The sequence below is a fragment of the Pogona vitticeps genome, chromosome 2 (genome assembly GCF_051106095.1).
Source record: "Pogona vitticeps strain Pit_001003342236 chromosome 2, PviZW2.1, whole genome shotgun sequence".
In the NCBI taxonomy this organism is placed as follows: Eukaryota; Metazoa; Chordata; class Lepidosauria; order Squamata; family Agamidae; genus Pogona; species Pogona vitticeps.
Genome location: NC_135784.1, coordinates 83,737,710 through 83,747,242, shown reverse-complemented (window position 1 = coordinate 83,747,242; position 9,533 = coordinate 83,737,710). Strand labels below are relative to the sequence as shown.

The following is a 9,533-nucleotide window of genomic DNA, read 5'->3' as shown; positions in this document are numbered from 1 at the left end:
TGTTTCCTGCAAAATAAAATATAGCTGTTGCCTCTTAGTGATTCCCTAATGAGCTCAGCTGTAGCTGGGTGCTGCCGAGTGATCTGGGGGATGAAGCTAATGACTTGCCTTTGATTGCACCAAGAAGGCCATTGCTTTTATTGCCTAATTAAGTTGTTCCCTTGTCTTTCATGAAGTGATTAGGAGGAGCAGTGTGTTTCCAGGCCAAGCACATCCTGAGCAGGCAAGCCTTGCCATCTGCAGGGGGAGAAGTCCTCCTCAAAAGAAGCGGAAAATGCTATAGGAAATGGAGGAATGGATAAAACACATAGACACAAGAAAGAGCCTCTCTGCTCGGGTTTCCAGTTCTGTTTTGTTTTTAAGCTTCTGAGGATCTAGTATGGGTGTGCTAGTTAAAGGCAGTAGGTACTTCTCCACAACATTTCCACAAATGGAGCAGCCCTCTTCAGTGCTGGAATTGAGCATCAGCATATGTAATCAATGAGATGAAGCTATAGGGTGAGATGGGGAAAGGCAGTCCGGTGGTCTGAGTGTTTCCTTTTTGTCTTTTCTATAACTACATGAAGAATGATTCCTTCCTTCCTTCCTTCCTTCCTTCCTTCCTTCCTTCCTTCCTTCCGTCCGTCCGTCCGTCCGTCCGTCCGTCCGTCCGTTATTTCACATTTATTCTTCTTTTAGTTAAAGAAAGGCAGTCTCACACGGCTTCTCCATGATGGCTGCCAGTAACCCTGCAAGCATGGAAGCCAATTGTTGGGTGTAGCGAACAGCCCCCCCTCACCTGAAGGAGCCAATGAGAGGACGGAAGGTGGAGCTAAGGGGGGGAGGGGGGTGGATATAAAGGCTGGTGTGGGGAGTATGAAGAGAGATTCTGGTAGTGAGAGACTGTGTGAAACTTAAAAGTGGTCTGGTAGTGACTTAGAGACCTGTAAGAACGCTGAATGGAACAGAGTGTTAACAGAGTTTTAAAGTTGAAGCAGCTGTCAAATATAAGTGATTAGCAACCTGTGATTTACCTATTGAATATTAATCAGATGTTAACTTCCCTGATCTAATAAATGACTTAAGTTTCAAAAGTACACGTCTCCATGATTAAATGGTATTAAGACAGTAATACCTGGTGGCAGCGAAGAAAGAAGAAGGGCAAGAACCTCGTGAAGGCTTGGGGGATAGGGGTTTCAGAGGAGATCACCACACTGGGGCTTCTGTAAATGAATTTAAACATATTTGCCCCACCCCTGCACGACCCATGAACAGTAACTGCATTCTTTAAGTGATTAAAAAAAATCAAGTCTCTCAATTTTTTAGCCTTTCTACCAGTTCTTCAAGGTGATTCCTCCTATTCAAAAATCAGGAACACAGCACTATGTTGTAATACTGAAATAGTTATCTGCTGCCAGGCAGAGTGATCTGAAGGGCCAGGTCGTTGCAGGCTGAGGCACAAAATAAGCTCAGCTAGAAGGATTCTAGAATCAGGGTAAAAGCAAGGCAGCGATCTAGTGCACAGAATCTTACTGGAGATCGAAAGCCAACACCAAAGAGCAATCCAAAGTCCAGCTTGTTATGCCAAACAATTTACCTTAAACAAAAGACTGAGACACGAAGGCTTTTCTATTGAAGTTCATTTTATTTACATAAAAAGGAAAAACAAAAACAGAACGCCACTGCAGTTTGGCGGGAAGAAAAACCATTTCACCTTAATTTGTGGGTGATTAGGGTTTCTTCAAAGAACAAAGGAGTTGGTACAATCTTATAGCTGTCCCCTCAGGGCGAGAGGGGTGGGCCTTTGAGGTCATTAAGTTAGTTAGCAACAATTCATTGGATTAGTGAAAACACATTTTAGACATGCGCAGAACAATTCACTTTCCCTAAATTGGCCCTTTGTCTCAACATTCCATGCTTATCTAGCTTTTAGCCTTGAGCTATGAAGAAAGGAAGCAAGGAGAAGGGGGGTCCAGCCTGTTTTTACAAGGCTGGCTAATCTCTTCTGAATACACACACACACACCAAACAACTTGTTTTTAAGAACAATCTTTTATGAGGCAATTGCCTTAATTGAATAAGTCAAACTTTTACTTCTATCAATTCCCCCGTTTTTCTTTTTATAATTTCTTTTGACTTATTCACAATTATGAAAATTTCCCCCCCCCAGACCAACCTAAGGTGTCTTTCACTTGGACAATTTTCATAGGAGCCCCAGGTACAATCGAACTTTACAGGCACCTTCCTGAGGCTTGCAGGGCGTGATAGATCAGGTGGCTAACTTCACACAGTTTCATACAGAAACAAACAGGTGAGTTTCTAAACTGCACTTGCTGCTATTCTCCATACCATGTGGTGCTGAACTCAGCCTATTCCACCACATTTAATTCTAGTCCAGCCTCCATTACTAATTACTGTAACACGGAATTCAATCCAAATTCTCTCGGGGTTTTCTCTAGGGTCATAACAAGTTTGAGTTCCCAGGGAGTCCTGACAAATTTTGTACTCTACCTTGTCAAATGCACAGGAGGTAATATTATCAACACAATTGAAGATGGACTTATAGGTTAAGGCCTGCTGTTCCCTGCTTCCCTGCCTTGTCGTTATTACACAGGGGCAGGTGGATCCTGTAGCTTGTAGCACAAGGTTCAAGAAGAGCCCTAGCACTATCATTAATTTGCCATCAACCCGTGGTCTGCCAATAAACAATTGCCTGATATTTCTCCAAGACATTAGAGGGGTGGGCTTTACCTCCGCTTGTAGTGGGAATTCCATTCCTCGTCCTCTGAATCTAGACTGGGCACTGACCAGGGGCTTGCGTTCTTGCACTTCTAACACGTTTCGTGGTGCACCGAAGATGCGTAACGGAGCCATCCCTTGGGAATTGGTCTCTGCCTGCGCCGAGCTATCAGATTGAATTCTCCACGGACAGCTTGCAATTGGCGTTTTTACAGCCTACAAGCTTAAGCACATACCACCTCAAAGCCGGGTTTTCGTCAAATTTAGTTATTCTGGCACTCCAATGGTGAGGGCAAAAATAGCAATACAAATAACAGTAAGGCTCAAAAGGATCCAATCCTATCAGGGGGTCTTTAAGTTTCAGATATCACCTGATACTCCGAGTAAACTGCCGGGAGGTGAAAATATGAGAGTAGAAAGATCACTTTCCTGGGGAAATGACCTAGTCGGAGTCTGACTCTGATCCAGGGCTGATGTTGCTATCTCTGATTTTAATGAGGGGGCACTGCTTGCAATCTCGGTTATGCCAGAACTCTAGACTTGAAGCCAACTCAGTGCTAGTATACAAAGTTCCACGGCCCTTACCTCGTACCTCTTTGCGTACCATCAATTGGTTACCACAGGCCAACCCTTTGTATTCAGTGTCCCAATAGGAAGTGGTTTGTATTTGTACCTTCCACACTTCTACCTCTCCTTTTGGTGTTCGACTAACTGAACAGGAAAACCAGGGACAAATTCTACCTGTTATATAGGGAGTTATAGACATTACTCTGACAGCAATTACCCAAATAGTGGTAACCTGGGCAGGACAATGAAATCCGACAATCCTCATTACCACCGAGAATCCCACAAATCTGTAAAAACTCCGTTAAAGATTTTCCTTTCCTCCTCCCAATCAGTGGTCCCCTCGTCCTCCAACACTACTTGATCACCAATTGAATATCCTTTAAAGAAATAGAGTCCCCTACCTGTTTCTGTCTACTTTTAAATTCACCTTCCGAGTTTTGGATCAGATTATTAACTTTTCTTACTTCTATATACACACTAAAGAAAGGACAATACTTATGCGCTAACCGACTAATGGACATTACATATGTCGTTTAAAAATAGTCTTTTAGTCCGTCCTTGGACACAGGCACAACTTTTCACCGTCCCTCAGGGTTGACTGCGCGCTTGGCTCTGGTATAGTGAGTCCAACCAGCTTCCTCAGTTTGGATGACAGTCTCTGTTGTCAACAGTATCTGGAACAGACCAAGCCATCTTGGGGCGAGCGGTTCACTCTCCCATGCCTTGATATAAGCCCAATCCCCGGGGTGGAAGGAATGCACTGCTACCTCCAATGGCGTCCGTTGCACTGAGATGCCTCGCTCCCTGTTATTGGAGAGAATAGAGAATAGGGCCAGCAAATACTTTCTTATAAAGGCATCCTTGAACAAATCTAAATTAAGGCTCACTCTCTGTGTATCTCTGTGCATTAACATCCCAAATTTCCATTCTGCACAGGCTTCAAAGGGCGAGAGTCCTGTAATGCTATGCAGCTGCTAGGGGCAAACCCTTCGGTCAGGGCAACTGCGCTTGTTGCATCAACTTATTAATTTGCTCTTTCAAAGTCTGGTTCATCCTTTCAGTTTTTACCCCTGTTGCTAACCATTGATTGGATTAACCCATATCTACAAATAATTTGTTCCAATAAGATTTTACAAACTGTCCCTGTCGTTGCCCGAGCCGTAGGGTATGCTTCTACCCAGCCAGTGAGCTGATCAGTTATTATCAAACACTGATTCCAAAGTCCTGACTTTGGCATATCAATAAAATCACATTGCAAATGTTCAAAGGGGTGGATGGCCAGAAGTCGTCCTCCCATTTCTGTTTTTCTCAGGTTATTCTTATTTTCTCTCTGGCAAGGAATGCAGTGGGCTAAAATGGTGTTGGCGTGTGACCACACTTTTCTTCCCTGTATATTTTTGCAGAAAGGCTGAGGCCAGAGCCTTAACTCCCCAGTGTCCTTCCTCGTGCAATGCCTTGAGGACTTCCCTGACCACCCCCTCGGGCAGCCATTGTCTTCCATCTCTCAACTTTAGCGTGCCGTTCACCATTGTAGCTCTCTGCTCCTCTGCCGATTCAAGCTCCTTTGTGAATACACCAAAGGGGCAGTGATCTCTTTACTGGTAGGAATAAGGGCTGCTAAGAGGGCGGGATTCCCTGCCGCCTTTCAGCCAGCCGGTTTCCTACTACCTCCGGGGAGTTTCCCTTCTGGTGCCCTGAAATGTGGATAATAGCTACCTTGGACAGGAGGCTCAACGCTTCCAGAGTGTCCAGTACCAACTGATGGTGGGCCAGATTCTTTCCCTGGGATGTAAGTAGTCCTCTTTCACTCCAAATTTTTCCAAAAACGTGGACTACTCCACATGCATACTTAGAGTCTGTCCAGATATTTACAGATTTCCCTGTGCTTATTTCTAAAGCTCTTTTAGGGCATATAATTCTGCTGTCTAAGCTGACATGGACGGGGGAAGGGGTCCAGATTCAACTTCGAACCCCCCCCCCATCCTCTCTACCACTGCATATCCCGTTATTCTTTTCCCATTCACTACTCTAGAGGAACCGTCAGTGTACAGGTTCCATGTTCCCTCTATTGCCTCTTCCTGTAAGTTTTCCCTAAACTTTATCTGTAGACCAGTCAGGGCAATACCATCATGTTCATTACACAGTTCCTTCCTGACAGTTTCCGATAAACCCTCAGTATTAGATCGAGTTTTTCAAGGAGAATAACCTCGATCTGTAGCAGCCTACTGACCATCATCCACCGCCAAGGATAGTCCTATGCTGGTGTGAAGAATGCAGGACAATCGCTTCCTTTGTTCCTATGTTGCATTTACTCCTGTTCTCAAATTCTTCACCTTATAACTGAAATATATTTTCTCCTAACGATTTCCGGGTTTAGGCCCGATGTAGTTGTTTGTTATAGGAATTAAACCATAACCCATAGTTTATAGTTTGCAAGGCATCCATGCCAATGATTAGATCCTCTGTGGCTTCTGGATAATTCACTCTCAATAAAAATACCACACATTTTAATCTCTTAAAACTGGTAGTGACCCCTGAATGCAAAAGTGACTTCTAAGGAATTCCCACAGAAAGTGCCTATGTAAAACAGGCAAACCATTCCTGGTGTGAAATCAACCCCCCTTGTCTCTCCAGCTCCCACTTTGTGCATCTGGAGAAGCAAGGAGGGGGATCTGAACATTCCCAGCAATTCTGCTTGCTATCTCTTATCTACTAACCTATTTCTTTCTCCTGTCTCCAAACTCTCTATATACATGCATCACCGCCAACATAGTTCCTGTTTCTTCACACCTCCAAAGCCTCCTTTTCAATTCAGGCTTTTAAACACGTACTTCTGCCAATCAATCCACATACTGCATCTGTCATTTTCCTGCATGTTTTTCTGTGGGATTCCATAGTCAACAATTCCCCTAGTGTCTTTTGTGTGTGTGTGATTTTCCCCATTTTCTGAAACCCATTTTCTTAGCTTTCCAGTAGGCTTTTACAGCCCCTTTAGATGGAAAAGAATTACCCTGTTAATCACTAAAGTCTGCATGTGTTTATACAGTCCTAACGCTGGCCGGGATCTCCCTCCCTCAACACCAGGCGATTTTTTTTTTTAACTCTGTGCCTACTCTTAACCCTTTATACCCCAGTAAGTTTAACAAGCCAAAAGAGCTTTTTCTCACTCCCTGTTCTCCATTCGCTCCTATTTCTCTTAGGACTCCTCCTGAGGATTCCATTTCATATACACTTTTGGATAACATTCTCTGTGTTTTTCCTGAACTTTGAGAAAGTTACGTTCCTTCTTCTCTTTTAATCCTTTTTCCTGTCAGCTAACTGTAGTGCTCAGCTTAGAGCAAACAGTTCTGCTGTCCGAGCTGGCATGCACTATTAGTTTTGTTAAGGACTCCTTTCCTGAATCTCCTTCCTCCTCTAGCTGCATCGCTTGTTGATACACACTTATTTTTCCCTCCTTTCTAGCCTTTCCTTTCCCATTTCCCCTCAAAACTCTTTACCTGATCTTGCAACAACTTTCCTTGCCTTCTTTACAATATTTCCAATTACTCCCTCCTTTCCTTACTCTCTCTCTATTTGCCTAGCTTCATCTAAGTATTTCCTGAGCCACCTTAAAAGTGAACACAATCAGGGCCCCTTGCCCCTCCTTTCTCTTCCCCCCGCTTCTTCATTCCCTTCTCTTCTGAGCGGGTAGGGCAGAGAAAAACTCCTCCTGTTTTCTCTTCTTGCTACCACCTTTGAGCTTTTCGCTAGCAACTGTCCTATGGGTTTGGTTGTCATGTCATCCATTTTCTGTAACTTGGACTTTATATCTGGGTAACACCCTGACACAAATTCCAATCTCAGAATATTTTCATTTCCTGAATCTTCTGGGTCCAGCCCAGTGTTCCTTCGCACATTGCGTTTTAGCTTTTCCAGATATTCAACTGAACTTTCATTCTTTTCCTTAGGGTTAACCAAAAAGCCAATTTCATGCTAACAGTCTTAGGGACTGTTGCCTCCAACCCTTTCAACAAGAACTCTTTCATTTCTGCACTTCGCCCTCTGATATTTTCATCCTGGAAATCCCAATCTCCAGGGGTTACTTCTGGAAGGGATTCCCCGGCCGCCTGTTCTGTTCGAGCGGCAATTGCCAGAGTCTCCTATGTGACTCCGGCCAGCTGCTTACAAATGTGCAGCAGCTCTGTGGGCTTGTAAATCATAATCCCTAAAGCATCTCTGAGACTTCTCTGAGTGGATACTGGGCACTAACTCCCTGCTCTTTCATCTGCCGTGCCTTAGAGCGGGTCACCGGTCCCTCGGACAGCGTCCCGTCTTTATTTTCGCCATCCCCCTCCTTTTCTTTTTACTGAGGTGGAGCAGTCCAATTTACAAACTCCAATTTTGTCATTTCCTCACCTTGTAACTTAGAACCTATCAAGTCTCTACTTACTGCCAGTTTTATTTCTTCTCCAAATTTGATTAGGTACCATATCCAAAAATCTACATAAGGGACGCGGGGCGGATGGGCCAAATTTTGGCCCTTTAGAACGAATATCAAATTGTGTCTAATCTTCAGAGCACATGGACCATTTCCTTCTCTGTCTGAAACTCCTGTACCTTTTTACAGACTCCCAATGCAGCAACAGCTTGCCCACCGCACTGTTGCCAGGAATTCCTAACTCATTACCACCCCCACAAGGGCCTGGAGTCGGGGCGTCCCCCTCGGAATTCCTATGGTCCCCACCGGACCTTCTGGACCCCCCCGCGGGCCCTTTTTGGAAGTCTGTATTCCCATCCCACGGGAGACAAAGACACAAGGATAGGGACGTTGCGTAGAGAGTAAGGGGTCTCTCTGACGCAGACACAAGGAGGGTACAGACAACAGTCGCACACCTTGGCCCAGGGCCCCGGACTACTTCAACGGCCACCTCTGGGAACCGCAAGGTCTCTCACTCTTCATTCACACAACAACAACCAACCCTTTCAGAGTTTCCCACTACGACTTACCAGGTCCGTTGGTCTGCTGGCTCGTTGATTCGTTGGCCGGCCGGCTTAAAAAAAACTCTCGCGTTCGTGCCTCTTTCCGAGTTCTTGATGCCAAGCAGCCAAAGCGTCGGCAAGGAAGCGGCTGCCTTAAAAGAAGGCAGGGGCGCCTTCCGATTCACTTCACCACCGCCTGTTCTGCCTGACCTCAACTGGATCAAAATCCAGCCCCAATCGGGGCGTTTAGAGCATCCCGGACGAGCCCCCAAATTGTTATGCCAAACAATTTACCTTAAACAAAAGACTGAGACACGAAGGCTTTTCTATTGAAGTTCATTTTATTTACATAAAAAGGAAAAACAAAAACAGAACGCCACTGCAGTTTGGCGGGAAGAAAAACCATTTCACCTTAATTTGTGGGTGATTAGGGTTTCTTCAAAGAACAAAGGAGTTGGTACAATCTTATAGCTGTCCCCTCAGGGCGAGAGGGGTGGGCCTTTGAGGTCATTAAGTTAGTTAGCAACAATTCATTGGATTAGTGAAAACACATTTTAGACATGCGCAGAACAATTCACTTTCCCTAAATTGGCCCTTTGTCTCAACATTCCATGCTTATCTAGCTTTTAGCCTTGAGCTATGAAGAAAGGAAGCAAGGAGAAGGGGGGTCCAGCCTGTTTTTACAAGGCTGGCTAATCTCTTCTGAATACACACACACACACCAAACAACTTGTTTTTAAGAACAATCTTTTATGAGGCAATTGCCTTAATTGAATAAGTCAAACTTTTACTTCTATCAAGCTCTATAAGAAAACAACGAGAGAGAGAGTCCAGGAAGCCTAGTCAAGCAGTGCAAATGTCATACACAAGAAAAGTCACGCACAGGTCCAATATAAAATTTAAATAGCTGAGCTAGTGGAGCCCCACCCAAAGCTCAAATGTCGGCATTTGGACATATGGGAAAAGAACTCAACCACCAGTCTCCCTCAGAGGAAAAGCTTTTCCCTCAGCAAGAACTCCTACTCCTGAGGAGGCCTCTTCTCTTGAGCCTTTCCCTGGAGTCAGGCATGTCATCAGGGGGTTTCTGGCTGGGCTTGTGCCTTTATCCTGCAGTGTTCTCATGAGTTGGATGACGGTCCAGTGTTCTCCTCCAACTCAGGCAATAAGCTGCCTTCTTCTGAGTGTACAGCTTCCTGGGCCTCTGGGTTCTAAGGTCTGCAGGCTCCAGAAGTTCATCCAAGTTTAGGGTGATGGTGGTTCTGGCTAATCCTTACTGTTAGATTCAGCTA

At 44.8% G+C, this 9,533-nt stretch overlaps 1 long non-coding RNA gene across 1 annotated transcript; it reads right to left on the bottom strand.

The window, feature by feature from the left end:
• Positions 1 to 1,604: 1,604 nt before the first annotated feature.
• On the bottom strand, positions 1,605 to 9,039 carry LOC144586769 (uncharacterized). Its single transcript, XR_013541787.1, has 2 exons — positions 8,272 to 9,039; positions 1,605 to 4,089 (listed from the first exon to the last, which is right to left on the bottom strand). It is a non-coding gene; the product is annotated as an uncharacterized LOC144586769 (long non-coding RNA).
• Positions 9,040 to 9,533: the final 494 nt, after the last annotated feature.